This window comes from Oenanthe melanoleuca, chromosome 17, assembly GCF_029582105.1.
Source record: "Oenanthe melanoleuca isolate GR-GAL-2019-014 chromosome 17, OMel1.0, whole genome shotgun sequence".
Taxonomy (NCBI): Eukaryota; Metazoa; Chordata; class Aves; order Passeriformes; family Muscicapidae; genus Oenanthe; species Oenanthe melanoleuca.
In genome coordinates this window covers 8,626,866-8,650,100 of record NC_079350.1, presented here as the reverse complement: position 1 = coordinate 8,650,100, position 23,235 = coordinate 8,626,866, and the positions used below count along the sequence as shown (strand labels likewise).

At 45.2% G+C, this 23,235-nt stretch overlaps 1 protein-coding gene across 4 annotated transcripts in view; it reads right to left on the bottom strand.

Annotated features, from left to right (window-relative positions):
• TNC (tenascin C) overlaps nt 1-22,684 on the bottom strand; it is a 70,457-nt gene extending 47,773 nt beyond the window's left edge. For 2 of the 4 annotated variants that reach the window (XM_056505019.1, XM_056505020.1), the window contains exon 1: nt 22,429-22,679. The gene's annotated coding sequence lies outside the window, so the exon portion shown is untranslated. Of the gene's footprint in view, nt 1-22,428 lie in introns of all 4 variants that reach the window. The other 2 variants (XM_056505017.1, XM_056505018.1) reach the window with 2 other exon arrangements.
• Nucleotides 22,685-23,235: the final 551 nt, after the last annotated feature.

Genomic DNA, 23,235 nt, shown 5'->3' with positions numbered 1-23,235 from the left:
CAATGTTAAATTCTGTATTTCCTCCACCCCTCCACTGCTTGAAGGCTGCTGAAGTTGGACCATGTAAGAAACTTGAGACATTGTCAAAGGTGCATCAACGCTACCAAGCTCATTCCATCCCTTTCCTTTATGTTTTAAATTACTCCAAGATTGCTGTGGAATCTGAACTCCAGATTGTAGCTCCATAGTAAGTTCCACTTTTATCAAGAGCACAAAGATAAATGGAGCTCCCTGCAGGTGGAAGGTTCTGGTGTCAGTGCTTGTATCACAGGAATATTTTAGTATCAAAGTAGTGAGACACCAGAGAAGCAGAGATTCCAACAACAGAGACAGCAATAAAACTACCTGTGTAATAATGCCATTTTAGCAGCCAGGATCCCTTTGCACCAGGCAGCATTTCCCACTGCCTGATCTTTCCTCAGCTATAACCCAATAACTCGTGTACAGTTACAAGCACCTGGCTGGGCTCTACAGCTCCTCCTGAAACTCATTCTTTTCAATTAGCCCCAGTATTTCCTCTTCCTCCTCAGTCTGTGCATGTTCCTTTTCAATGGAGTGAGCCAGGGGAGTGGAAAGACATCCACTGACTTCCATGCAGGACCAGCCCCTCAGCACGTAGAGCGAGGAGCCAAAGCAGTAATGGACTGCCTGAACAAGCACACCTAATAAATGTCATCTCAGCATTTGTTTTCCTTCCCACTCCCAGAAGAGCTCGGTTTAATGGATAGATCAGTGACTGTGCTTTCAGTGGTTGCAAGCTATGAAATGCCAGTAATGGAGGAAACAGCAATTTATTCTCTAAACATCATAGTATTGATGCTAATTTATTTGTCAGATGAGAGATCAGCCTCTTCCACCCTTCTGATTCCCCCAAAGTGGAGGGATTGTTTTTCCCATGCTATCCCAGCTGCTTTGTGAGGGAATGACAATAACACGTCAGACACTTCACTGAAGTTTCGTGGGTTTTGTAGGGAACGTTGAGCTCACAAAGGGCAAACATCACCCCTTTTTACTGGGGAATAAATCAGAAGTAAGCAAGCAGCAGGGAAGGCTTTTTCCTTGTTACGGAAAACCATTCAGCTTTAAGGCATTTCTAACACTTACCCCATTTGCTCAAATATTTCTGCAAGTCTTGCACCAGAAGAGATCACAAGGTTGTTAATAAAGAATAACAGAGACAGACATGGTCCAGGTCTCATTTCTGACTCAATCCCTAAACTGAGTTGCCAGTTCATGAAACGTGTTCAGGACTGTATTTGAAGTGGGATTTTAGTCTCGAACACTCCCACGTGGACTTTGCAAAGTGCTTCCCATGCAATTCCATGTGCTGTTATGCACTTTTTGCCCCAGGACAAGGTCATACAGCTAAAACTGGTGCCTAACCCTCAAGTAAAGGGACAGGCTGCTTGACAGATGGATCACCAATGGAAAATGGAACAAACTGGAGGCAGCTCTGCATCTCATTCTCACTGAATTTCAGTGAAAGTTGAGCATCCATTTCCTTATGGCTTCTGTAAATCCCAGCCTACAGGAATACAGGCCTTGCCCAGACCAAGGAAATCACACTTTTTCTGCTGACCAGTGTGAGCTGACAAATCCTTTAATCGTGGTACAAACTGTGATTTATTTAATATGCCTGGAAAATGAAAAACCTGCTCTGGCAAGAGCTGCTGTCACTGTCACCTTCACTGCTGATGAAAGCCACAGGCACACCAGGACTCTAAGTGAACACTTGCTGCATTAGAGGCAGCCAAACCTCTCAGCACAGATGATACTGAAGAATCAATGTGTCTTGGCTGACATCCTTTTGAAGTTTCTGGAGAAGTTTCGTGGTGGTCTCGGAGCAGCATTCCAGCCCAGTGCTCTGACACCTCGTGTGATGTCTGAGCTCATTCATCCCCATCAGGTGCTCCCCATCCCAGCTGCCAAGGGCCCAGCATGATTAGCTGAGCTCCACTCCTGGATCTGACATCTACAAAACAAGACACCTTCCTCCAGTTCTTTATACACTAGCCATGCTCTTGGCTGGGAGAACAAAGAGGACATCCTTCTCTCCAGCCCCAGTTCCTCACACACACCCAAACAACAGCTCTGGCCGTGAGCAACCACCCTGGAGCAGGAGGGAAATGAAGCCACAGCCACTGCCAGGCTCTGCTGTGCCTTCATTTTCCCTCATCCACCCTTCAGAACAGCTCGTGTAGATTGTATTTTAAACCTGCCTCTTGGAGAAATCCTCTTTGCAGACATCAGCTGCTGGATTATTTAGAGGCACCTAGAAGTCTTGCAGCAAAGGTTGGCAAAAAATGACTCCTGGTCTGTAAGAGGAGCTGGGTGATGCCTGACATCTCTCAGGCTCTTTGAGAGGTTTGTGTGACCCAGTGTGTGTCTACTTTTACAAATATTTTGTCTAATAGGGAACACCTCTCATCCTAATGAGCAATGCCCTCAAGTCCTCCCACCCTGACTGCAAAAACTGGACATTCTGATGTGGATGATCTGCACAGTGTTCTGCTTGTCACACAGGACAATAAATCTAGAGCTTGTGTTCTCCTCATCTGGTCACTGGCACCTTTCCACCCTCCTTGGGCAAGAGTTATCTCCTGCTCTCCTGCTCCCCGAGGCACAACCTCGATATAAATGATAAGAAAAGGTGGCATGGCCTCTCACACAACTGAAAAAAATTTAAAAATTAAGAAATAGAGATTATGAATTGAAAAGCGAATCACAGCATCTCTGCAGTACCAGCTGGGGCAAAAGGAGATTCAGGTAAGAAAAGAATTTTCTTATATGAGCATTTACTTTAAAAGTTAGATTTTAACCAAAGAGCAGAACAAGGGCTATTTATAGAAAACACTCCTTAAAAACCTGATCACTGCCTGGTGATACACTTAATAATATGTGGTGGAGGATGGACTGTCAATAGCACAAAGAGAAGGAATAATTTTCATTTCTACTGCAGCCCTTTCATCTGAAGATCTGAAAGCACATCACAGTCTGGCTGTCAAAAGCTGAAAAAATGTTATTAAAAAGGGTTATTTCTTTGTTTAGACATCCCCCCTTCCTCTCACCCCACTCCTGGCATCAGAACTTTTTCAGGACATTTTCATTTAATTAGAAATTTGTTTTTTTAATAGGGAATTTTAAATCAATCTTTAAAAAAAACCCCAGGAATCCTGACTCCTGGGGAATACTAAGCAAAGGTAATGCATGAATATTTCCCTTCCCCAAAGTCATATTTGCTGGAAAGCAGCAGGTGTGAGAAACTAAATTAATGTCTGCATACTTTAAAGTCCTGGTGCAGCACTCCAGTCTCTCCTGAACATTCAGGAGTGGCAGAGTTGTGGGGTGATTTGTGGGTATGTGGAATGATAAATATGCAGATGAGAGCCCTGTGCAATTTTAATCAAAACAGATTGCAGCAAAGAAGGAATGGAGGTGTTAAAAACTATCTCAGCTGTCCTTCCTAACGAAGGCAGAAGGCTGATTAGATTTGCTCAGACATCCTCTACATGTCATGACTTGGAAATTAGACATAAAAATGGCAGGGAGAAAAGAGAGGGAAAAAAATGGGATTCCTGTCAGAGCAGATATTTCCCACTTTACAGCAGGAGGGGATCAAATATTGTCAGCACCATATTGGAAACAAGCACATCTTGTTAAAATCTGGGTAAAATAGCAGCAGGCTGGATTCTGACAGGGAGGAAGACTCAGCTGGAGAAAAGCCAGAACCCAGGGAACACAACAAGGAGCATTTTGAGGTTTGTAAGTTGCTAAGCCCAAAAGAGTTTTCTGTGATCTGTTAGCTGCAGGAACTTCATGTTTGCAGAGTTTCCATCAAGGCATAATCTGTGTGTTCCCTGGAGCAGGGGTACACAGCATATGCCAGGATACAGCCTGGAGTGCCCAGCAGGGCAGAGTGGGGGCACTGGCAGCATTATCACTGTCCTTACCCACTGCCACAGCAGGATTTGATCTGACCTGCACCATTCCCTCTCTGCAGACGTGGGGAATTGGGGCATTTCCTGCAGGGAATACAAGCAGAGCTGTTCCACAGGACTCAGAAACTGAGACCATTCCAGAGGGCATTTTCACAAGGCAAAGCCTCAAAATCTGCAGCCTCTCCAAGGCAGATGCTGGGCTGGTTTTGCCAAGGGCATTTGACCCTTGAGGCTGCAGGGATCTTCTGGTGAAGTGCATTAGCTCTGAAATCTTCTCAAACCAAGGGACTGGAGGGGCCCTGGGAGTTTTGACATGCCAGGCCAAAAACAAACCACTCTGACTTCATCATCTTTCACTGCTGCTTCCACACCTTCAGAACTGCAGAAAGTAATTTTCTTTCTATTCCCAATTCCAACAGGGCAAAGGAATCAGCAGGGACACTCAGTGTAGGTCAAACTACATTAAACCACAGTGGAGAGCAGAAATTCATAACAGTCCTAAGCCATCAGCCCTGAATCTTTTCAGCAGAAATGATCAAACAAGATTGTCACCTTTTTTTTTTCTTTCTTTTTTACCCCCCTCTCTTCTATATTTACATTGCATCCATTCTAAGGAGAGGAATTTTAAGGCAGCCAAATTTAGAGTAATTCAGAAAATCCACTGTGCTCCCCAAGGCTCCCAGAGCACTTGTGTGAAAAGAAATGTGGCAATTGTTTCAATCCCACTTAGACCCCGCAGATATGAGTGGGCCCTGAGGGTGTGAAACTCCAAAGGAAAATTTGTATAATTCAGGAATTTTCTTCAAAGTCTTAAATCGGCTGCATGAAGAGGTGAAAAGAGGGTCATAACTTTCCAAGGGGATAGAAGGAAGCTGATTGCCTTTTTCTCAATGGTTCTAACAGATAAAGTGTAGAGTGATAAGCAGGAATCCATCCAGGTTCCAGGCTGATGACTTACCTTTAATTTTTAGTCAAACAACTTCATTTCTACAACCATGGCCAGGTCATACAGAATAAACATCCTGCAAATGCTCTACGGTTTTCTAGATAAGAAATCCCACATCTGGAAAGCCCCCATAAAACTGTGGATCTGGGCTCAGTGACCTTCCTTTAATAAACAGCAAAATGTGAAAGCACTGAATAAAAGCCTTTGACACCCCACCTATGCCAGATTTTTAGACTGAAGCTCTTCCTGGAAATGACAAAGGGAGATAAGCATTAATGATCTGGCTGTCTGTGGGAGTGCAATGAGGGTGAAAGAGAGGGGAAAAGCAAGAAAGCATCCTCTGGAAAAAACTCCATGGAGAAAGGGGCAGAGAAGAAACTGGGAAGGGAGATTTAAAAATTGTTGAAGAGAAGGGATATGAGTGACACAAATCCAGGTTTTCTGCCACAGAAGGGATTCAGTGATGTCCACAGCCCCACAAGAGGAGCCTCATGGCATCCACATGTGCTGGAGGAAGGCAAAGAGCCTCTTCTCTGAAAGCTTTTGCAATTATACTGGATAAACAAAGCACACTCCTCCACTTTAAATATGGAAAACTGGGGCATGGAGAGGCTGACACTGAGACTCCCAACTCCCTGGGAGTCTCTGTGTTTTTGCTGAGGAATTTCACCCACTGCAAGCCAGAGGAAGCTGATCCAGCTCTGCTGAGTCCCACCACGGTGGTTCAAACACCTCCCAGAAGGCATTTATAGCTCTTGAAGCACATAAAAGCACATTTTCCTCTGGATGTGCCTGCCTTTGTGACTTAAATCCTTCTCCTTTCAGGGCAAACCAGCAGCTTTGCTGTGTTTGATGTGGGTGAGCAGCCACAGCTCAGGGCTCGGGATGCCCCTGGAGCCACCTGTGTCCCATCTGGTGCTGGCACTGCTCCTTCCAGAGCAGGGAAACTCTGTGGGACTGAGGGCAGGCACAGCCAGGAGCACTCTGAGTGCAGAGATGGGAACTAACTGCTCTGCACTTAATTCAGGATTGATTCCTGAGCTGTCACACGTTAAAGTTTGCAGAATGCATCCATCATCCATTCCAAGGGGCTTGCCCCTTGCCCATGCCACTGGAATTAGTTGCAGAAACAAGAGGAATTCTAGATTATCTTAAATCCTATGAGAGGTCCTGTGGTCACATTTATACCTCAGACTCTTCCAAAGAACTGCAATTGAAACAATTCATGGGCAGTTTTTGCCCTGTGCAGCCCCTGAGATCCTGCACAAGCCAGAACTCTTCAGTTCAGTTCAGTTTTCACCTTTGGCCATGGCTCTCAGGTGATGCTCCTGTTTTGGGGAAGCTGCAGGGTCTCTGGTTCACAGATCCTGCTCTACACCATCCTGGAATAAAATGACTTGGATGTGTTTCAGCCTCCACCCATTCTACCTTGGCTGGAGAGCAGCACTGACAGGGCTTTGCCAGGGCTGTTTTGGAAGGAATTTTAATTAATTGCTTTGTGTACACTTTAGAATTTAGCAAAGGCTCATATTTCAAAGCCATCAGCATGACAGTGCCACAAAGGGGAAGTAGAAATAATCCACTGAAGCCAACATCCATAAAAATGTGAAAGAGCTCTGGTAAATTCTGACTGATAAGCATAAAAGGAGACCCATGAGAGACTAAATCTTCAGTTGTATGGTGACTATTTTGAGGTAAATTAGCATGATTATTCCATTATAAACTACTTTTGCTTCAGAAGTTTTGTCCTCTTAGCCATGGAAAATCTCTCCAGGTCTATCCTTGTTCAGGATCTCAGAAAGAGAACAGAATTTTCCAAACTAAACAATGAGTTTGGCTCTTTTTCAAAGCAGAGTAAAAATTCTGGGATCAGAGGTGGTCTTGTTCCAGTATCAGTGACACCTTTGATCAATGAAATATTGAATATATTGAGCAAATCTCATGAATTAAATGAAAAATTTAATCAGTTGGGAGAAAGTGACTGCTGAAAACATGCAATAATTAAACAGAAGTGAAAAGCAGATTATGTGACGAGGTGCCTGCAATAACAGGATATGGAACTCAGCAACCAAGAGGTGCCTTCCAGTTTCTGGGTCCTACAGACTCTGCTGATTTATGTTTCTTAGGAATTACCTGGGTGATGATGGGAAAAGGAAAGAAATCCTGCCTGAACATACCATTCCTATTGCTGTTCCATCAGGAGCAAAGGAGCAAGAGCCGAGGGGAGAGCCAGGAATGTGGGAATGGCACCAAGCTGGGACTGGGAGAGCTGAGATCATCCCTCAGTTCTGCCATTTCTGCCCAGTCAGTTCTCACCCTGATTTCTAGTAAGTCTAAACAAAGTACAAATAACTGAACTTCCTAATTCTGTTTCCAACTGCTCTAGAAAGATTCTTCAGTTTACTCCCAAGAAAAGGCTGAAATTTTCTGCATAAACTCAATGCTCTTCATGCTTGATTGTCTTAATTCTTTTAATATATCACCTGCATTAGAGGAAGTGCAAATAAGAGAAGCCAAGTGGCTACAGCTCTTAGTAAGGTTTAATCACACTCACCCTCTAAACAGGTCACAGGTGGGGACAAGATTGATGGATGACAGGGCAGAGGAGAGCCTTGGAAATGGTGTAGCCTGGCTGGAGCAGAGCTGGTTAGGGCAGAACTTGCTCTTCAGGCCAATTCTCTGTAGAACAAACTCAGACCTCAAGGCTTTGCAACATCTGTCTCCAACAGGTATCCCAAGCACGATGAAGAATTCACATTTCCAGGAGCAGAGCCCAGGGAAGGGGCATCTGCTGAACCCTGTGATATCCCAGCTTGCCTTGGCTCGGGTCAGAGCCTTGCAGCAATTTCAGCTGCTGTTTAAATGAGAAGCATCCAACGTGGCATTATGTAGTAATTATATATAAACTGCCAGCCTCAGGAAGAGACCACACTAAAAGCAGGAATCCAAAGCTCTTAGCTCATTTTTGGTGCCAACAGATTTAATAAAATTATCTGTGTTAAAAATGAGGGAAGGTAATTGCTGAGTGACTTAGAAGCGTGGTGCAGAATTAATCAGACCACACTTGTAATGTGGTGTTTAATCTCTCATGTAAATTGCTGCTAAATGTGCATAATTAGAAACAAATCAATGATACATCTCAGTGTGAGCCACAGATGTGCTGCCTTCCAGCAGGGTTACGAGCTCCTGACTGGGGATAATGGGGCTAAAACCTTGTCTCCAGCTTGGGACTTGCCTTTTAGTTCATTTTACTTCAAAACTGCAGGAGTCCTTCCTGCATGTCCTTGGAGACCTTGTCCAGCAAAAGTGTGCCAGGGTGGGCAGCTGCTCACCACATCCTCCTCTTCATCACAGGGGCAGCAGGAGCTGAGTCCTGACACCCAGACTGAGATCCCAAAGCACCTGGCTGGAAGGTTCCCAATACCCTTGGGATATTGGTGCTGTCCACTGTTAGGTTTTAAAGGCCTTGAGAGCTCCAAGACAGCACAATGGTGTCACTTCCCATCCATCAGGGAGGGATTTGTGGCACCTCTTGGCACAGGGTGAGCTTGGGGAGCGCTGTGTGTGACCCCACAGAGTTCCCAGGGCTGCCAAGGCTCCGAGCATCCAACAAAACCCAACAAAACCCAACAAAACCCAACAAAACCCAACAAAACCCAGCACACAAAGGGAGCTGGGAGTGAGAACCAGCCCTGCTCCATGGCTGCATCCCTGTGCCAGGGCTGGCTGCTCCAGCAGGGCAGCAGCCCAAGGCAGCTCCAGCCAGCAGGGCAGGCTGCTTGGGAGCAGGAAAATCTGAATTTCCATATGGGATTCGTCCCAGCTACTGAGGAGGACATTGGCAAAGAGAATGCCTAGCCTAAGGATAAAGCACTTCCCTGCAGAGGTTTATTTTGGGTGTGCTGGAGGCTGAATTCCTGTGCTGGAGTAATCGTGGGGATGAGGTCATGGCTTCCCTGAAGGGGCTGCTTTGTAGCCCCTGTTAGTTAGCAACGCTTTTTCTCTTATCAAGCATCTGATTAAACTCACAAAAGAAGGGTCTTTAAAAAACAGGCTCAGGCAGAATTGAGAAGTGAACAAATAAATTGAGTTTGGGGTTTTTTGTGGTTTGTTTTTTTTTTTTTTCATTTTGCTCAACAGGAAAAGGGGAGAGGAATAAGATGGGAAAGGGAGACAAGAAGCAGATTCCTTGTTCTGAGATGAAAGAACAAAGATCTATTTTCAAGATTTCTACAGAGGCAGCCCTGTGGCAGACACCAGTTACACACATCCATGTGGCAGATGTCACCTGGGAGGGTCACAATGCCACATCCAAAGAGCACAAACCATCCCACACCTCTCCCTGCCAGAGTGACCAGCAATGAAACCTCCCCCAGGGCTTCTGTTCCATTGTGGAGGAGGAAAACTGAAAATGGACTCAAAATTTTTATTTGCCTTGTACAAAGACTTGGCTGGTTTGCACTGATCTCTCTGTAAGCACTCAATGATATTTATAAATTATATTTACTGCACTTACTAGAATGACAGTATTTCATATCAGTTATTTGGTGGCATCAGTGTTCTATACTAGAAAAAAATATTTCTCTTTGTTCCTTTCATTTTGTATAATTCATTCAGTATTTCTCTCTATTGTCCTCTCCATTGGATGTCAAAAAAAACCCAAAAAACCAAAACAACAAACCAGTGTAAAAGTTGTCTTTACAAAAGAACTGGAGCCAAGTGATGATAAAGTAACGGGTACAACTTCTAGAAAGTTTTTCACAACACGTTGAAAGGTGCCATGTTTCATTTGATTCTGAAGACTCAGCAAGAAGGAAACTAAAAGGGAGTCAGCAACATTTCAGGAGTTCCTATTCTTGAGGAAAAATTCCCTGACAAATCTTTTTTGTAAATCTTTGAAACCAGTAATGGCTTGCTTTGAACCAAATGGCCTGTTTGGAAGAATAACCACCTCAATCATTTCTTCAAAGGATTGCTGCTCTTTTTTCAAATAAAAGCCAGAGCAGCCTGGCCTTCAATTACTAAGTGAAAATTTATGGAACTGAACCCACAGTGCTCATGCTCTCCTGCACCCCAGGACAGAAAAAAGAGAATTAATCTCATGTTCACTCCCACCTCTAAAAGCTCAGAGATGTGCCCATCGGGGAGTAAAACATATCAGTGCATTTTCAAACACCAAACTGAATTTGCAGGCAGCAAAATACTTCAAAAATACTGGTCCAGGAGCCAGAGGCTCCTTATTGCTGCTCTGCCCAATTACCTTCAGCTTGTTATCATCTCCAAGGACAGGGATTCTCCTTTTCCCAAGACCAGCTCTGCTTGTTATCCCCCCAAGGATTGTAACTATGGATAAATAACATTCCCCTGGCCCCCCAGGATATTTGGCTGGGAGTCAGCTTGGCTCGAGATGTAAAACAAACAGCTTGGAAAAGTGGGAAAGAGAAGAGAGGAGAGCTGGGGAGGGGCAGCAGAGGAGACAGACACTGAGATTTCTCAGGTTTGGGATTTGATGGTGCTGCTCTGGTGCCTTAGACAACTTCACTCCCCCCTGCCTCCAAAACATGTTAGACCAGCTGGTGGATTTGACCCATGGCACTGCAGGGATTCACAGCAGCTAAAAATATGTCTGTGTATTATGTTTTTAAAAATCCTGTTTTTATTGGAGGCAAAAGAAGGATAAGACCATGCAAAAAGGATGCTGCTGAAGGAGTAGGTTGGCTGAAGTAATGTCTCACTCATGGTTTATGTTGCTCTTTCTTTGAGGTGCAAAGCCCAGGAAATGAAAAAGCTGCATCTATAAAAAGCAAAGGGTTTTTCTTACAAATTAGGTTTATTCCCTTTAGGATGTGAGGAGGTGAAACTCTGAATGCTGAGCTGGGAAAGCCAAACAAATGCTCATTTGGAGTTATCTTGCCTTTTAGAATATATTTCAGCTAACATTTCCAACAGTGACACACACATGAGTGTGATTTTGATGCTGGTTCTCTTGCAGCATAAGGAAAGGAGCAAATTCCTTCTGGATTTGTCCTGCAGGGACCTGTGGAAGGTGCTGGACAGGAAAGGGGGCACAGATCTCACCTGTGCTTTACCACAGAGCCTTGGTTTGTGATGCTGACCTTTCTGGAGAGAGCAAATTCTCCTTTATGGAGTCTGGGAATACAAATTGCCAGATTGGCTTACCAGGGAATCTGCTGAATGATGGGGAAATCTGAACTGGAGTAAAGTTTGAGGTGAAGCAATAGGGCAGCCAAGGGATGTGCTCACCTTGGAATCAGAGGAATGGGCAGGTACAGAATTAAGGTGTCATTGCAAAGTGGGAACGAGGAGGTCTCCCAATGGATGGATTCTCCAGGCTTGGAAAAACTGCATCTCCACAATATAAAACCTCCCTGACTGAGGCTCTGCCATCCCCAAGATTATTCCCCATAACAAGAGAAATGGAGCTAAATGGAGCTGGGCCCATGGAATTGCCATAAACACTTGTGCAGAGATTCCAGAAAGTGCCACAGCCTTGGGGTTAATGGTTTGGTCCCATGGTCAGTTTAATCCCTGAGGATGAAACTCAGGCATCCTGCTCTGAAATGATTTCATAAATCATCTGCTGTGCCTGTTTAACATCTGGTAAAACCTCACAGGCGCAATGTGTATCCCTGGGAATTCAGTATTCCAAGGACCTCACAGGAAAGGTGCTGTCAAATCCTCATTTGCATAATTAAACATCTTCCTGAGGGGTGCTGTAGAATTGTCAGAAAATAAATCATTAAAAAGCAAAGAGCTGGAGTGTTATCCCTGCAGTGTAGGACAAAAAGGGAAATCTGCAGAGCTGCCCCAGCCCTGGGCCAGCACAGGGAGGAGCTGGAGCTGCTGCAGAGCCCAGAGGAGGCACCAGGGGATCAGAGGATGGAGCAGCTCTGCTGGAGGAAAGGCTGGGACAGCTGGGATTGTTCACTGGGGAGGAGAAGCTTTGGGTAATTGCAGCTTTCCAGGACCTGAAGGAGCCAACAAGGAGGATGGAGAGAAACTTTTTACAGGAGCCTGGAGTGACAGGACAAGGGGGAATGGGTTTAGTCTGACAGAGGGCAGGGTTAGATGGGATCTTGGGCAGGAATTGTTCCCTGGCAGGGTGGGCAGGGCTGGCACAGGGTGCCCAGAGCAGCTGTGGCTGCCCCTGGATCCCTGGCAGTGCCCAAGGCCAGGCTGGACACTGGGGCTGGAGCAGCTGGGACAGTGGAAGGTGTCCCTGCCATGGCAGGGGTGGTAGAATGGGATGAGTTTTAAGGTCCCTTTCAAACCAAGCCATTCTTTCATTCTTTGATTCTCTGAAGAAGAAAGTCTGACCAGATGTGCAGCACAAATGCACAGAGCTACAGGGCTGCCTGAAACTCTGGGGCAACAATAGAAAACTTCAGCCCTACTCTGAAGCCAAGGGGATGTGCCAGGCCAATTACCAGAATGAGGAGATGAATCCATGGAAATAAATTACAAGGTTACCAAAACCCACAGAGAAAGACACCAGAGAATTTGAGAAAAATCTGCAACTGACCCAAAATGCACAGGTCCAGCTCATTCTCTTACATCAATTGAAGGTCCTTTCATTTGTAGACATTTTCTGGGATCAGAGGGATCATTCCCACACATGTGCCTGATCCTCCTGCACCTTGGTGTGCCAATGTTTGCTGCTGTTACACAACCCAAGTGATTCACCCCTGTGGATGGGGAATGCAGGAGAATCCTTCATCCAGCTCTGACCACAGAAGGAATTTTACACCAGCCACAAGAAACAGCCTGGTTATTTTATAGAGCAGATCATTCAAATGTGTTGCATATAAACTAAAACAAAAAGAGAAACAGCATTACAAGAGGTAACCATGGGAGAGCTCACAGCAAACCCAGCTGGTCTAACTCACAGGGACCAAGTTAACAGGGAATTCAGTCTGCCCTTGGAGCTTGGTTTGTTGTTAAGGGCTCGGACACTTGAGCATCAATTTCTGGAAATGGGAGCTCAGAAAAGAGGAACAAAACCAGCAGGTCAGTGGGGTGCTCTGGAGCTGCATTCAGGCTCCTGGCAGGGGGCACAGCAATCAGCCAAGTGGAGCAATTTGCTGCAAACTCAGAATGGGTGGGGGAAAAAAAACCCATCTGCTAAATACTTTTTTCTCACATCTGCAAAGCAACCTCTGTTTTTGCTGTAGCTGTCAGAGGAGGAAGAAGAAGCCCATGGCAGATGCAGCCTAGACAAAAACTGTGGATTAGAAACAGCAGGGCACACCAGAGATGGGAACAGCAAAGGCAACAATGGATTCAGAACAACCGGCGCCGCTCTAAAAACAGAAGCAGAGCTGTAGAAATGGGTCACATCCGAGGCACTCCTGGAAAGCAGAGTGGGTGGGTCACACCTTCCTGTCACCTGGTTTCTGCCTGAGCCCCCTGTTTGCATTTCCAGCTCAGGGGTGACTTTTACCCATCACCCTCTGAAGGCACGAGCAGAACTCGGGCCATGGCAGAGCTGCCGCAGACACAGGAGCCTCAATTAGTGCCTTTTCCAATGTCAAAAATGCCTTTCACAGCAAAAGCAGCTCCTGTGCATAATCTCCCAGCAGAAACCCCTCCTGCCTCTCAAGTACATCCTGTACCTTTTAATAAAGCCTTTGCTAATAGCAAAAGCATTCGCTGGGCTCTTGGCTTCTCCCTGCCCGCAGCAAAGACGCGGAGCTGGAAAAGATCGGCGCTTTTCTAAACTCGGCTTTGGAAAGTTTCTCTGCCAAGTTACACTTTGTCAGGAGCTCATTATTTTCTGGGTAGAGGCTGGAGGCTTTGCTTTGAAATACTTTGAGGGCTTTGCTGATGCAGTTTCAGGCCATGAGGTTCGTGTGCTCGCTCGCATGAATCACAGCAACTCGTGTTCCCTCCACACACAAAGCTCTGCTTCATTTCCAGGCCCTTCTCCACGCTGCTGCTTCCAAAAACCACCTATAAATTTTCCAGAGCTCATTTCACAAAGTTCTAGGTGGTTTTGGGATGAGATGGGAAGAGCAGAAATTCAAGACTTCTGGATTTTCTTCCCACTCCTTTCATGCCAAACAGGAGCTGCTGAGAACAAAGCAGCAGCCAGTCCTGGAGATGGGAACTTGGCCAGTGTAATTTGTCTCAAAAATTAATGATTTAGGTATCAAACATCACCTTTTTTACTGCTAATGACAGGTAGGAAATAAGCCATCAATACTCTAGGTGAAGGAACAGCTGATCTGCTATAAAAAAACAACCAGCTGCCAAATTAATACATTTACCAAAAATATTGGTGAAATGTGTGCAGTAGAAATAAGGATCATTTATCAGAACCATAAACTACTGACATATTAGACAAATACACAGTGAATAGGCACTGAGACAGCACTGCTTTGTACAACACCTCTGAGGAAGCTGGTTTTCAAATTTCTCCTGGAGGTCAGGAGCAAGAGATGAGCCAAAATTCTGCTCCACACACCCAGCCCCACACTTTTCCATATTTAAAATCATTTTAGCTGAAGGAATGTCACGTACAGAGGCAAGAGAGGTGGAATTCTTCTCTTTTAACAGCTTTTCTGTAACTAAGAGCACGAACAATTTACATTTATATTGGTCTGGAATAACAGAAGGTATTTAATTGTATGGATTGCTGCAGATGATATTGGTCTGCAGGCAGCGGGATACTTCCAGAATTCATTATGAATATTTGCATGTGCTTTATAATTTGACTTTGATTTAACCATACACTTATTCAAGCACTAAAAATGACTCAGGACTCAGCCATAAAAGCCTGCACTATTCCTGGGGATCAGAATTATCAGTCCTTGCCTCCTGTCATTAGCAGACTTCGGGCATGGTTTTAAAAGAAACTGAGGAAACAGATGGGTAACCCCTCACAGGCAGTTGCTGCTTTTAAAGCAATTCTGAGTTTCCCTGGGCGGGTTTTCCTCACTGCTGGAGCTCCTCTGTCCTTGGTACTAGCACCTCAAACACACAGGAATGTGCACATTTTTCTAACTCACAAGACCACAGAAGGAGTTCCTTGAAATCTGACTTCCAGTAATCGCCCTCGGGCTGCAGATCTGCCTGGCCTAGTTCTGTCACATGTGGTAGCATCAAGAATTTGCATCTTTGGCAACCCAGGGAAGGGTAGCAAACTCAGAGTAGAGCAAAAAACATCATGAAGAAAAGATGGAATGAAATCAGCCATGGCTTGGCAAGGCAAAATGAAATATAAATGAGAGGCACAAGATATGAAACAAATTGAGTGCAAGGCATTTGGAAAAAGAGAGGAGCTGCTTCTGAAAAGTCCAGACTGGGGATGCTTTGCAGTGCTCTGATGTAAAACAGAGGCACTTATGTAATGTAATGGAAATTACAGCCATAAACACAGCCCTGAGCAGTGATTAGTGACTGAACTCGGACAAAAATCTGCACTGCTGCCTCAAATGTCAGCAAATTGGGCACTGCCACATTAATGGGAGGCTTGGGAGATGAGACCTCCACCAGCACCACCCTGACCTGGTTCCCTTAACCCACAGCCACTTGAGCCCTGCCTCTGCTGAATTCCTGCCTGGCAGCAATTTGAGCCATGGGATGGTGAAAGGAGGGACGTGGAGCTCAATTATCCAGCACCAGATCCCAGTGAAATCAATGCCATTGTGTCACATGAGAATTTGGCTGGCAGCCCCTGAAGTCTGCCCAGGAGAAACCCATCCCCTCAGCAGGGCAGGCTGCAGGGGACAATGAAGGGTCACTCTGGGCATGGAAAATGCTCTGTGAGGGTTCTAATTTCCCCTCTGGCAGCCTGGGCTTGTCCATGAGCAGCTCTCCTGACCTATATGAGCACAGACCAAACTGGAGCAGCCCAAGGCATCCTCTGCAAAAAGATATCATAAAGGGAATGTGTTATATAGACATCCAACACACGTTCCATTTGGAATTCAGTATTGCTCCTGTCAGCAGGAAAAGCTCTCACCCAGGTGGAATTGGACACCACAAACTCAATTTTAGTTAAATTAATTAATTCAATTTTTAGTTGATTTGTGGATACCTTTTTTCAGTTTATTACTAGGATATTAGGATACAGGATTACAGGATATATAGGGCATATATAGCACAGAGAGGTTGTGGATTCCATCCCTGGAATTGTTCAAGATCAGGGATCAGAAAAGGCATCCCTGCCACATGGCTGGTGGTAATAAACTGAATTTCCTTGTTTCTGACAGCAGCCCTGGCAAATCCCAATGTACTCTTGCTAAGACAAATAAATGATATATGAAGTAACAGCCAGAGAATGACAAATAAAGCAACAAATAATGCTGGTGTGTTTGAGAATGGCACTCTGGGTGCTGCAGCCTTTCCATCAAGCCTGGAGCTGCTGCACTTGGAGTGTTGGCTCCCTGTGATTGACTTGCTAACCTGTAAAGTGGCTAAGTCGACATCATAATTAACACTTGGCAGTGGAAATATAAATTCCCTGGCTTGTAGGTGGTATATCCTCCTCTAAACACTCCACTTGGCCACCAAACTGCAAAAATAGATAGGACATTCATAAGGAGCACTCACCATGGGAAATGCCAGCGGGTTTGTTTTGGTTTTTTTTTTTTTTTTTCCTGGAAACTGTTTACATGGCCAAAATCCTTCAATAAGAAAAATGATCTGAGAACTTTCCCTTCACATGTATCCTGCTCTCCCGTGCCTTGTGGCCCACAGTGTGCAGCATTCATCAGGAGTCAGCCCTGAATTACTGTGGTACAAGCAATGCAGGAGGGAAGTACAAGCCACAAGCAAAGGGAAAATATGCATTACACTGCCTCTGGCCAAGAGGAATGGGCTGCCTGCAGATCACAAGCTACCTTTATATCTTTCTTGGCATAGACCTTTGTCCCACAGCACAGAGAAGCCATTTAGGAGGATTCAGCACATCCAAAAGAGGCTGGCCTTCCAAAGGAACCAGGAGAGACAAAGAACCAGTGCAAAGTGGCCACTGAGCTCCTTTTGAGAGGCCAACAAACAGCTCCTGACAAGATGAAATCCTGAGGAGGGAGATAACCACCAAGGGCTGGTGCTGAAGTGCTCAGCACACTCTGAGAGTGACCCTTTCCTGCCCAAATAAAGGCTTTTCATCACAGCAAAGAGGCACAAAACCACAATCCCCAGAGTCCTCAGCCCACAGCCTCTCTCCCCTGCTGGCCTGTGCCTGAGATAAACCCCAAACTGATCAACAGAATCTGCTTTTTTCCAAGACTTTTGGTTTCTTGGCAAGGGAAAGTGAACTTATGTCTTGGAAAAAAAGCTTTTTTTAGCCCTTTTCCAGCCTTGCCTTAATGGTGGAAATAACTCTTTAGCCAGTTCTGGTGGGCACACAGGGAAAGGATCTCACAGTTTAATTTTCATGTACAAGCAAAAGAAGAAATTTATGTTCCCTTTTAGCTTTGTGCTGCCAGACTGGTGGAAAAGAAGATAAATTTAAAGAAGGATCAAGGCTGTTCTGATTAATATTCTGGTAAATATCCTAATTCCATAACAAAATTAGCATTTGCAATTTTAGGCTTATGAGCTTAGCATGTCCTGCTGCATGTTGGGCACAGCTAAAGCCAAAATCATTATAATGGAATTTCCCCAGGCTCTCAGTTTCAGCCTCCTGGGAGGCTCCTGGCCAATATCTATCCACACATAGCCAGTGCTCCAGCCTGCCATGGGAAGAGGCAGCCACTACAATAAACCTTTGTTGAGCTCAGGGGTCAAGCAAGCACTTTTGGAAAAATCTGTATTTAAGGTTTCTGTCCTACCACCCTGCACTTTCTCCTCAGCTGCTGAAGAGAATATGTTTTCTGAGCATGAAACAATATCATTTTTGTGGGGAGGTTGGAAAGTGGCTGCATGAATCGAAGAAAAGCTTCCATTCTCTGGCCTGGGCTGGGTTTGGGGAAAAGGGCTTTCTGTGTGAGTAATCTTTCAGAGTAGGAAGCAGAGCTCCCCCATTGCTTGGGAAGAATGGACCTCCAGTGGGCTAATATGTGATGGATGACTGAATGCAAACTTGGCAACGCTGCCCTCCGCTCCCCAAAGAATACAAAATGCCACTGCCTATTCGGGCACCCCCGTTGGAAGTGCTGAAAACTTGGCACCATCCCACCTCAGTTTAATTGAAACTGCAGACAGTTAAGGATGGGAGCTTGGAGAAATTTCTTGCGACGAGATCAGCTCAGGATGGATTTGTCTTGGGTGATTGGCTCGTGCATAAGCCAAGCAAGAACATAAATGGGGAGTTATTTCCCATTGACTCCACAGCCTGAGCAGCAAAATCTCACATTGGTTTAGGTGATTGGGGTGTGTTGGGAGGTATAATTTATATTAATAATTATTACTGAAATTTGACATCTGGATATACTCTTTGAAGCTACAGTTGGAGGTTTTTTGATGTTGTTTGGTCAGCAACAGGACAGGCAGCATAGAGGGGAGAGAAATGATGCACTTAGAAATCCAGGAAAATATTACAGTAAGGAGAATTGTAGTTATAAGGGCACATTATTATTCATTCAATGCTAAAAAGTGACCCTGAATTATTCAAACTTTGCCCTTTTAGCAGAATGATTCCCATCTATTCCTTCTTTCAATGCCCAGACAGTTCCTGCAGGCTCCAGAGCCACCCCTTGTCAGGCAGGATCCCACTGACTCCCCCTCCCAGTCTGCCCATTCCCCACCGTGGGGTTACACCCTGCACTGAGGGATTTCAGCAGCTGGAGCAATGCCCAGTCTCTAACTTTTCCCACATGTGGAAGGCTTTTAACTCCTGTTCTGAGTGGACACACGAGTGGACAGTGAGCACTGAGGGAAAGGAGGTTTCACACTTGTGGAACCCTGAGCTCGGTGGAAACTGCACGGCTCAAATTGTCCCTCAGGGTTGTTCTTTTCTCTGCTTTCCAGCAGTCCCCTTCCTCAAAGAACTGCCTCCTTACTTCCTTTTTCTCTTCACTGTACAAAGAACTTTTTGGGAATAGTTAATAATAGGAATTGCAGGTTCTTTGTGGCAGAGAACATCATTTATTAAACCTTTTCACTCCTAATACAGTGAGACCCTAAAATGCTGGTGCAACAATTACAACATCAACCAACCAAACCATGGACAACAAGTCCTCTTCATCAATCACTTTAATGAACTAAATTGCATCTTAAGAACTCATAAGCAATCTGTACACATCCCTTATTTCGAGCTCTTGACCTCAGGTTATGGTGTTTCCTGTCCAGAACTCATTAGTTACTGATCCTATAATTGCTTGCAGTTTTGACGATTTCTGAGCCTGGTAGATGACAAAATATTAACTTCTTTCACTCAGTTTGCTGTCTGCCTTAGTTTCCCGCTTCAGCAACAATGATTTTTTCTGCAATATGACATCAGCAGCTTCCTTAAAACCACTAAGAGCAGCTATTACATTTTACAGTACTTTCAGACTTCTGCAGTTTATAACCACAGGGTTAGATCAGCTCAGGCTTAGAGCAGGGTGTGCTAAACTCACACTAATAATTAAGTCTGAGAAAGTGCACATTGGTAAATCAGAGCCCAGTATCTCAAACTGACACAGTCCAAACCAAATTATTTTTATTATTGGAAAGCTGAGATTTTGAACTTTCCAGGGATGTAAATCATCCACTCCTAAGCCTGGAGTTTTATGAGCCACTAGACCTTAAAACTGTCAGTGGCCCTTCAGCTTAGCAGACTGTGATGGCACGAGGCCAAGGAGGAATTTATCAAGTTGCAGGTTTCAAATGAGAGTAATTATTTGGCCACTCTGGATTTCCCATGGCACAGAGGTAGGACAGGTAATTGTGGAGCTGATAACAGAGCAGGCACCACTCTCTGCATTAATTTTACTTCCATATTCCTCCAGGGATCCCAGGGCTCTCTAAGGGATGCAGGACTGGATGGAAACTGTTTCTCCCTCACATCCATTTCCACCAGACACCCCTTGTCCAACCCAGGGCAATTAAATGCCATCAGCACCACTCAAACCTCTGGACACATCCTACAAGGCTGGGTGGACAGAAGCACTGTGGTGTTGTACCAGGAAAATGGCACAGAACTGGCCAGGCTGATTTTCCAGATGGTTTATCCAGGAGGGATGAAAGGGTTAAAGCTCTGGCTCCAAAGCAGCATCACTGTTTCACAGACACTTCTGCTTTTTAGTTCTGCCTGACTCTTGAAAAGGATGAGAAAGTCCCAAAAAGCACAGACCCAGCCATTTAATCTCATTTTCTTATCAAAAAGTGAGACAATGCTCAAGAGCAAACTTTGACAGTCTCTTTATAGAAAGTCAGAACATCTTCACCCATGAATAGTCTTTGGCTTTTTTTAGATATTTTACAAAAAGCACTAATATAAAAAATAAGCTGAACATCAAACACCTTTTATAGCAACATGATAGTTAAGTTTGAGTGAATGCTGAAGAGAAATGATCCAGTTTTAAAGAGCTGGGAAATTAAAGAGGACGACTTTCAAAAAGTCTCCAGCTAACAGTTACTCAGAATTTGTGGTGCCTGTGTTTAGGGATTTTCCCAATAAGTTCTAACATCATTAAGCATCACTATTTCAACAGGAGATTTGGGTCTGGTTGCTTGTCTTTTCCATGTGCCCATGAGAACTCTGTACCTGGAAGGGATTTCTTGAGCAGAATTTCTGCTTTTCCCCAGGTGAGACCTGACATTCTCATCTGCAGGCTGGGGGTTGTTCCACAGCTCTGGAAACACTGAGAAAGTGGCTGTAGCAAGAGGATTAAGGGCTGGGACTTGCAAAGAAATTTCTCTGGGCTGAAAGGAGCCAGAGGATAAAATTAATGAGCAAAAAATATGGGAAGTGAGTGCTAATTTGGTACTTGGGAGAGTGACTGTGACTGGGTCAGTGATGGGAGGCACAGCCCTTGTCACTCCTGTCCCATCACTCTGCTCAGCTCAGGTGCCTGTCCCTCCCTGACAGCTCTTCCAGCTGCTTCCCAAATTCCCTGCCAGGGAAGCTGAGCTGCAGACAGACCAGTTGTCTTCTCTTGGCTAAACACTTTATCTGGTCAAACTTCTTCAGATTCAATTTGCCCCTGTGCCCCCTGTGTCAGTAAGAAACAGCCCAAAGACATCACATTTCTGCAAGTTTCCCTAGGATTCAAAGGATGCTCCCTAATCCCCATTGTCCACCTCGTTTTTGGACTCCAGCACCCCTAAACTGTGCAACCTGGTCTAGTGGAAGGTGTCCCATGGTTGGAGCTGGATGATCTCCAAGGTCCTGTCCAACCCAAACCATTCCATGATTTCACAGCTTTAAAAGGCAAATGCACAAACCCAGCACAATAAAACAAATCCCACTTGTAACATTAATCAGGAAATGTGTAAAGTGAATTTCCAGTATTTAATACAGTCTTAAAAAATTAAACCAGGAGAGAAAACCAAACCAAACAGCTGGACAGCAAGGCTTTTACCCAGACCATAGAATCGCATCCACCTCATTGTTTTCTGTTTTTTCATGAAGGAAAACTTTAATAAATGTTTTTATTGTGGTTTTTAATTTTATATCTCCACTGTGCAACACAGCACTTCACCATCATTTCAGTCTGAACATTCCTTCCCATAGTGTGAGACAGACTTTTCAGAAGTTTAGATTAACTGCCAAAAACTCCCCGTGCTGGTAGCCAGACAGAAAATCAGGCAGGGAAAACTCTGCAAAGGTGATGTAACACAAAGTCTTGAGTGAGTGGGTTTAGCTCCTAAATGAATCTAAGTGTGTTCACCTTCTCCCAGCCAGATTCTCCTTTTTAAGCCAATTTGAGCCTCTCTGGTAAGTGCAGACACAGTCATGCAGAAAATCTCAGTGCACCAGGGAGCAAGGAGCTGAGGCATGGAGCAAGTGCCTCTGTTTTTCCATGAGGATGGAGAATTTCACCCTCCCGCTCCCAGAACCCACCCAGCAAAGCACTGGTAATAAAATACCAGTTGAATCTTCCTTTGTGCTTTGCTCCCCACTGCAGGCTAATATTACCGGGCTTTTAAAAGAAACTGGAGCCCAGTGGGGGCAGGGAGGAAGGTGACAAATAAAATTTAAAAAAGAATAAATTGTGGGGACAGCAAATGAGCAGCGGGAAGGGCCCGGCTCTCATCAGGTCACAGACAGGAGCACAGGAGTTGCTTGGGAGAGTTAAAACCTGCCAGTGGATTTAGTCTGCTTGGCCAGGTGAGGATGGAGGAAACGTTTATTGACTCCAGGAGCCAAGAGGAAACCCCAGACCTGCTTTCCTACCCATCCTGTCCGAATTGTGAGGATGCCCAGCAGCCAGGCAGCCGCTGCTCCATTCATTCACCAGCTCGGATGGATGTCACCGAGACATTGGTGACATCCTCACACCGGGCAATGCAGACAGATTGGAGGCAGGCGAGCTCCAATCCGGAATTATTCCCTACCACATCCCTGCCCGCTCACAGCCCCGGGGCGATGCCAACTTGTGTGCGAGAGCAGCTCCCGACTTTTACACTCCGGGCTGGGAGCAGACTTACCTTAGAGACTCTGACAGAGCTTAGATCCCGCTGTGGGCAGCCTCCATGGAATAAACAGGGTGTTCGAAGCCAGCTCGGCGCTCCCCACTTTGTTGCCGTCCTGTCAAAACTCGGCGGAGCTGCGGGGTCTGTGCCGGGCGCAGGGCTGCGAGCTTTGACAGCAAGGCAAACCGGCCGGAGCAGCCAGATTCTGCTGGGTTTATATAGCTGAGCTGCAAATCCTGATCCTTGGCTCGTTCCACTGTAATAGGACGCCTGAAGGCATTTTTTTTTTTTTTTTTTTTTTCAGTTTTGCTTTAAAGGAACAGCCTCTCTCTCTCTCTCTCTCTGGCGTGGCTTTTGAAAGGCGCACACACACTCACGCTGTCATCCACAGGCACACACACACACACACAAAGAATTTGCATGGGATTTATGGCTAAAGAAGGAAACCCCCTGAACCATTCAAAAGGAAAGTCAGCTCGGGGCAAATGACTCAGAAAGCAGAATATTTTCCCTACAGCATCAGCGGAGTGCATTATCGGGAGTTTTAATCCCCTCACCCCCATTATATTAGCGTTGTGAAATAGTAGCGAGCTTACGTGAAATCAGGGGAATCACAAGCAGGGTTTAAATTCCAGGGACTCCTACAGAAATTAATGGGTTTAACGTCGGTGTAAATAGATCCCACTCCACTGGAATCAACTGCGAAATTTAGATTTACACAAGCAGAGGATCTGGCACACTCCCATCTTTTCAAGCCTGTGATCTCTTTTGCCCTCCTGCTGAAGACCCGCAGGCAGAAGAGTGGGGGATTCACGAGAAAAG